Genomic DNA, 8,170 nt, shown 5'->3' with positions numbered 1-8,170 from the left:
ATCTCGTTTATTTTTAAAATTTTTTATAATTTATTTTATTTAATTATTATAATTTTTTTAAATTCTCACATAAAATAAAATAAATAATTCAATTTTTTTAAATTTTAAAATAAAAATAATATTAAAAATATATATTATAATAATATTTTATTTAATTTTAATCTCATTTGTAAAAATAAAAGAGGTCTACTCTCAGCCATTGCATTAATTACAGTATAGTCTACGCATTGTACCTTTGTTTCTAGAAATTGTAAATAAATGTTTTGAGTAAAAAAAATTGTAAGCAATCTGTTGATGCATTTTTTTTGTTTTTTTTTGTTTTTTGTTAAGGATGTCTGCTCATCCATGACTTCGGATTGATATATATTGCAGAAATGTAATTAAAAGAGAATAAAATTTACATGGTTAAGCAATAAGGTCTATATTTATTAACTTTTTAAGGCCGAAACTCATTATTTTTTAATAATTTTATATGTTCTCGTGATCTCATCTTACTTTCTATACAATAAAAATGAAAATTGAGATGGAAGAAGATTGATGCAATCCTCCAAATTAGTCTCATCCCCTCTTTTCAGCCGCTGTCTGCCACTTTCTATTCTCCCCAATCCCATCATCACTTTATATTTTATTTATATAATAATAGATTTATTACTTTCTAACACTTATTTATTATTATTTTTATTTATTTTTTTAATTTTGTTTTACTTAATAGTTAAGAAATTAATTATCAGTAAAATTGTATATTTTTTAAATTTTTTTAAATGATTAAAATTGTTAAAAAAATACTTAAAAAATAAAAAAAATAAAAATTTTAAATATATTATAAAATAATAAAAAGATGATAGAAAAATAATAAGCTATCATTTTCCTTATATCTTGACTTCACTTTCTCCTTTGGCAGACCTACAATCGCATCAATGGGCTTATAGATACTGTGAAATTTTACACCCAACATAATCGTTTCTCAAAGTCCGGTCTTCCCATCACAACCATCTGCACTTAAATAATTACATTGACATTGTTTATGCTTTAGTTTTGGTTTCGTTTGTTTCTACAATTCATCTCATTTTAATTTATCTTATTTAATTATTATATTTTTTTAAATTTTTATATAAAATAAAATAAATAATTTAATTTTTTTAAATTTTAAAATAAAAATAATATTAAAAAAAATATTTTAATAATATTTTATTCAATTTTTAACTTTAATCTCGATTTATTTCACCTCAACAGAAACAAACAACAACTTAAGTAGTTAGACATGGCATTGTAGATACAATTTTTAAAGTGGGCTAAGTCAAACAAAGAGATATGGACGGCTTACCAAATCTCTCGCTCTCTCCACTTTAAAAATTTCGATTTGAACATAATGCAATGGTAATGATTAATCGACTTAGCAGTGCATCCCTTAGTGCATTATTATCACAAAAATATGTTTTACGCTTTCGCTTTTAAGGACCGTCTAAATCAAGGTACCTATCTTTCAACATTGGACTTAAATCTAAAAACAAATACAAGTGCTGAAAATCTAAACCTTTTTGTATTTTTTTTTTAATTTTTTACTCTCTTTAGGGCCTTAGGCTTTTCTTTTTCCATTTAATATATGCTAAGGTGCAGATAGGTACAAAGAATGTTTCTTTATCAGGGTGAGTATATTGGATAAACAAATAATCGGCAATAAGGATTCTATATTACATTGGTATTCAAGTTTTTTAAAATTAAAAAAAAAATTATTAGATATTTTCAAAATACGAATTATATTGTACTCTCATCTTATAAAAAATGTGTCACTTATAACATTTAATTTTGGACAAATAGATAATTGTGTTAATTCAAAAATTAAAAAAAAAAATTAAAAATTCAAGAATGAAATAAAGTGCAAACAGATAAAAGGATTCTGATCCATGTCCTTGAGCATATCATGGACTCCTCTTTCATGAGGACCCACTAACTTTAGCTATTCTAATAACAGCATATCGAACACTAACAAAATGAAAAAGACAAATACCCTCTAAAGGTGTTGATTCAATGAGGAAGATTTTCTTGTACCTACCTTTATTTTCCGAAATTTGGCATTAAGGTTCCCTTGTTTAGCACTAGTTTCAATTGAAGTCACTTCCTGTGTATCACTTGCACAAGGGAAAAAAAAAATAAAAAAATAAAAAATATCCATCCTCTTTTTCTCTACTAGCTTGCTACTTTATAGTATGCTTTCCTTTTTAAAAAAGTAAATGGATAAAAATGGTTTGGTTGTCCACACCAATCAGAATTGCATTCTAACACATTAATATAGCAGTAGGCTATGTACAGTGTTAAGGGAATATACATGTAAGGTAAGCATATGTAGAACATAAATTATAGAGTCAGTAGATTTACACCATCATATCCTAAGGAGAAATTGTAGTCAACTATCCTTCTAGAGTCTTGATATGTGCTATCATTCTTCCCATATTGGTCATGTTGAGATTGAGTTGACTTACCATTTGTGATACATTGAGATTGCGCAGAATCATATATGTTAACATCCTCCTGCAAGCTAATGGGTGTAGAACACACCTTTAGCTTGTCCTGCAAAAGAAGAAATCAAGAAGATGTTAAGTCTTTGGTGAAGATATCTGCAACTTGCTGAGCTGTAGGACGATATTGAAAGAGAATATCCCTTTGCACTACTTTGTCTCGAATAAAGTGATAATCGACTTCTACATAATTGGCACGAGCATGAAAAACTAGGTTTGAAGCAAGGGATATGGCTTCGATATCGTCACACCACAGAGTAGGTGTTATTGAGTTCAACTGTGACAAGAGCAAGAGATCTATATTCAACTTCAATGCTGAATTTTGACACCATAGGTTGCCTTTTGGTAGCCCAACTAATGAGACAAGGACCAAGGAAGATGGCATAACCCGGACTTAACCTTCGATCATCTAGATTACCAGTCCAGTCTGAGTCACTGTAGGCATTGAGATGTAGTGAAACTTGGTTGAAGAACAAGCCTTGATTGATGGTACCTTCAAGGTATTGGAGAACTCTTTTGATTACTGCCTAGTGAGTGGTGATCGGATTATGCATAAATTGACTCAATTGGTTGATAGAAAATGCAATATCGGCCTAGTCAAGACACAATATTGCAAAGCTTCAACCAAGTGTCTATATTCAGATGCATTGTCCAAAGAGTCTCTAGCAGAAAGTGAGTTTATTCTGGTTTGGCGCCAACCATTCTAGCTCGATCAAGTATCTCAGTGACATAATTGGATTGTGAGAGATGGATTCCTGCTATTGTACAATAAACTTGAATGCCCAAAAGGAAATGCAAAGCCCCAAGGTCTTTCATAGCATAGCTTTGCTTCAGACATGAAACAAGAAGTGTAATGGCAGATAGACTATTCCCAATAACAATTATATTATCAACATAGATTAAGAAGAACAAGTGGATATCTGACTTATGAAAAATGAAAATAGAATAGTCAACTTTAGATTCAACAAGTCCAAGGCCAAGAAGAGTACTTGCTAGCTTGTTAAACTAAGCTCGAGGGGCTTGCTTTAGCCCATAGATTGCCCTTTGCAGCTTACAAACATGTGTGGGGTGGTTTTTGTCAATAAATCCTGGAGGTTGCTCCATGTAGACCTCCTTTTCAAGTGACCCATGGAGAAAAGCATTGGTTACATCAAATTGCTTTATTGGCCAATTGAAGTGTACAACAAGTGCAAGGATGGTTCAAATGGTTGTTGCTTTGCTTTGACCATTGGGCTGAATATCTCTGTAAAATTAATACCATCTTGTTGTTCATAGCCCTTTGCTACCAACCTGGCCTTGAGTCTCTCAATGGTACCGTCAACTCTTTGTTTAACCTTATAGACCAACTTATTGGTTATGACATTTTTGTAAAGGGGTTGAGGGCAAAGAACCTAAGTCGTATTGGATCTAAGTGCCTTAAATTCTTCTTGCATGGCGTCACACCATTTAGGGACTTTTCTTGCTTGTGCAAAGTTTTTAGATGTGAAAAAGGGACCTATGGAAGAGTAAACTTGCAAAGTATATTTGGTTGAGTAGTACATTTGGTAATTTGAGAAATGCTTGGCTTTTCTAATACCATCTTGTCATCGAGTCACCATTGTGAATGATTGTAGGGACTAGATATCTAATTCTGGTCATTGGATGATGACTCCATAATAGGAAGGTCATTAGGTTCATTTGGGAGGTCAAACTAAGGAAGTTCATTTCTAGTGTCAATAGTGTTGGAACTAGCAAGAGAATTGGTACTAGGTTTTGTAGGACTATACAAAGTAGATTCTTGGGAAGGATATGGATTAAGAGTCACTACCTATGAAGGGTTTTCTGTTGGTGAACCAAAGGCTGCTGTAGAGGGCCTGGTAGAAGATGGAACCCAATATTGAGCTGGGAATGAGCCTTCATAAAAAATAACATGTCTGCTAAGAATGATCCTTCAGGTGGCAGGGTTAAGACATATATACCCTATGTAGTTGGAACAGTAGCCTAAAATTATACACTTTTTGGATCTAAACATCAACTTATGATGATTGTAGTGTCGAATGAGAGGAAAACAGGGACACTGAAAAACTTTAAAAGAGGTATAGTCTGGCTGCTTGTGAAGTAATTTGAAGTAAGGGGATTGATGTTTCAATACTATAGTGGGCAATCGATTGATAAGGAATACAACAACATTGATAGCATCAACTCAGTAGTCTAAAGGTAGCTTGGATTAAGATATCAATGCCAGACCAGTTTCTACTATGTGTCTATGCTTCCTTTCTGCTAAACCATTCTGTTAGGTAGTGTAGGGGCATGACAGTCTACGTATAATGCCGGTCTATGTATAATGCCATTTGATTCAAGGAAATGATTAGATCTATTGGACATGAACTCACCGCCTCCATCCGAATGAAATGCTTTGATTTTCTTAGACAAAAGGTTCTCAACCATGCATTTGAACTCTATAAAACATTCAAAAGTTTCAAATTTGGATTGCAAAGGATAAATCCATGTGAATCGAGATAAATTGTCAAAAGTCACATAGTACTTGTAACCATTGTTTGAGACAATAGGTGAACTCCAAAGGTTTGAATGTATTATTTTGAGTGGTTTAAAGGTTACATTATGAGATTTTGAAAAAGGTAAAGCTTTAGACTTTGCTAATTGACGTGGTTCATACGATGAGCCATGCTCATTGGACTTAGTAACAAGAAGTTGAATTAAAGACTTAATTTTTTCAAAAACAATAGTGGCTGGAAGACCAAGCCTTTGGTGCCAAGTGATAGGGTTTGCAGTGACTCTAATGAAGGCAGTGATCTTCTTGGTTTTGTTCATAGCATTAGAGAAAAAGATTGGATAAAAGTCCATCTTTACTTGGCCCTTGCAAAATAAGCATCTGACATGTGCATTTGTCCTTCACAAAATAGTGAGAGTCAGTCAAGATAAACAAGCAGTGATTATCTGAACAAAATTTTTGTATAGAGAGTAAATTTGCAGCAGTTGAAGGATAGAGAAGAATGCTATTTAATTTGAAGGGAGCACTATAATTGAAAAGCACTGCAGATCCTTGATTAGTAATTGTCAATCCGGTTCCATTACCCATAGCAATTTCCTCATCATCTTTGTAGGGTTCTTGGATGGATAAGTTTTCTAGTGTTGTTATCACATGACTATTTGTGCCGTTATCAGCATACCATGGCTTCTCTTGTGGTTGTTCTATTGTGGAGTTTGCTCTAGCTGCCATTGCCAGAAGTTGAGCAGGTGGGTGCTTGCCTTGGTAAGCAAAGTTCATGCGCCGGTAGCAATCCAAGGCTTGATGTAGGGGTGGGTAGTGGAGCCCCGCACCCCGCTGCCTCGCCTCCCCACGCATCTAGGGCCCTTAGCGGGAGAGGGGAGGGCCCAACCCCGCCTCGAATTTCCCCCACTTACATTTTTATATATATATATATATTATATACGTAAACATAAATATATATTTATATACGTAAACATAAATATATATTTATATTTTACAAATTGTGTATATATAAATATATATTACAATTTGTTAGATTTGTTCACAAAATATACACTACAATTTACACAAAATATGCACTGACAAATTTAAAAATTACATAGTTTTTAAATTATAGTCATATTTATAAAAATTAAATTTATAATTTGGGTATAAAATGTATTTTTAATTACTTTTGGATTTAGAAATAATTTTTAAAACAAGTAAAATGTAGTGTTTTTTTTTAAGTCGACGGAAGCGGAGCTAATTGGGAATCCACTCCGCACCCCGCCCCGCCCCGTAGGGGGCGGGTAGCACCCTTAGCTTGATGGCCTATCTTGCCACAAATTTGGCATGGAGCCCTGCTGGAGTTAGCTTGGAATGGATTTTTGTTGCTGCTATCTCGTTTTTTATTTGGCTTGTAATTACCTTTGTTCTGTCTAAATGATTTGTCTTTACTGTTGTGGTTTGTCCTTGAGGATTTTGGCTTATGAGTGTATAGAGCAAAGCTTCCAAAGTCACCAATAGATTGATGTTGGTTGCCAAGTAATGTCTCAAAGTTCAAAATCTCAACTTGAAAATCCTAAAAAGTCATAAGAATGTCACAAGTAGCAAAGTTGTTTGATGTGATGAATGCAGTATGCTGGAATAATCCACCTAAGATGTAGGAGATGAGATCATCATCTTCTACTGGTTTGCCTATAGCCATTAGTTGGTCTGCCCAGGACTTGGCATGCCTAAGATACTCTGCACAAATTTGAGATCCCTGCTGTAAGGACTGCAGCTGGCGCTTTAAATAAGTCACACGAGAACGAGATTGTGATGCAAATCTCGCTGCCAGAGATGTCCACACTTGTGTAGAGGTATTCAATCCATATATTGATGATATAATTGTTTTAGACAAAGTGGTGATAAACCAACCAAGAAGATACTAGTCTTTCTTTTGCCACAACAAGTAATTGGGATTGATTATAGTGGTTTTTTTCTGTTTCATCTAAGAAACTGGGATGGGCATGGCTTTGTGCCATCCACAACACCCATCAATTCATGGCTTCTGAGAATAGGAAGGAATTGGGAAACCCCTTTCAAATAGTTTGAACCATCTAGTTTGGTGAAGATGTGGTAAGTGATGCTAGATAAGGTTATGGTATTGGAAGTGGGTGCATTAGGTATGGTGTGGGAAGATGGTTCCATGTTCAAAGCAGGATCAAAGGAGTTTTCCTATGAACACTTTGACACCATGAAAAGGTAAATGGGTAAAAAATTTTTCGTTTTCCACACCAACAAGAATTGCATTCCAACACATTTATATAGCAGTTGGCTATGTACACGCTTACTAATACCTGCTGTTTTCAAAAGCTTCTCTCTTCCTTGCTAAATCTATCCATTCTAACATTGTCAGTGGTATCGATTTGATTGAATACATGCCAAAATATATTGTCAACGGCACAATACTTAATTTAATTCTCACAAACCTCATGAACACATACCAACACAAAACTCATTAATTGGTATCTTGATATAACTTCGTTTAAGAGTTATCGAGCTTGTTAATTCTTTCTGTTCAGTCCAAAACTCTCTCTTGGAGTACTGTAGAACTCAGTGCATATGGCAACATTATTTCCAGCCGAATATGTCAAGTGGAATTTAAATTATACTGTTCCTAATAGTTCTTTTTCTTACACGTAATATCAATCAATATCTCAGTGATTAATTTGAATTAAGCAGTATTTATTCATGGATTCAAGCAAAAAGTGTGAATTAACAGCGGCACGTGGGTTAAGAGATTTGAGCATTTGTGTCCATTACTCATGGGTGTGCTTTAAAGCATCCCATTATAGATCCCATTATGTCAGGCCAGGGTGGGCGGTAGTTGGTGTATAAGAATTTGTGTTGAAATAAACACATAAACAGGTTCTTACAAAAATGTATTACTGTCGGCCCACGTCATGTATCTATCTTTCTTCTACTCGAGATCTGATAAGAACTTGAGCGGATCTTGAATATATCCATATAATCAGCGAAGCTTATTTCATAATTTATTAGTGATCGACTGTCCAACATGTTGTCTTAAAAAACCCCTACCCTTAATGGCCGTTGATGTTTTGTTTCTTACAATATTATCATGAAGCAGATGCTTAAAAATGATGTAGGCGTGTGTAGAGTAAGGCAGGCTACCATGTGC

The sequence above is a fragment of the Juglans regia genome, chromosome 4 (genome assembly GCF_001411555.2).
Source record: "Juglans regia cultivar Chandler chromosome 4, Walnut 2.0, whole genome shotgun sequence".
In the NCBI taxonomy this organism is placed as follows: Eukaryota; Viridiplantae; Streptophyta; class Magnoliopsida; order Fagales; family Juglandaceae; genus Juglans; species Juglans regia.
Note: the sequence above shows the minus strand (reverse complement) of the source record.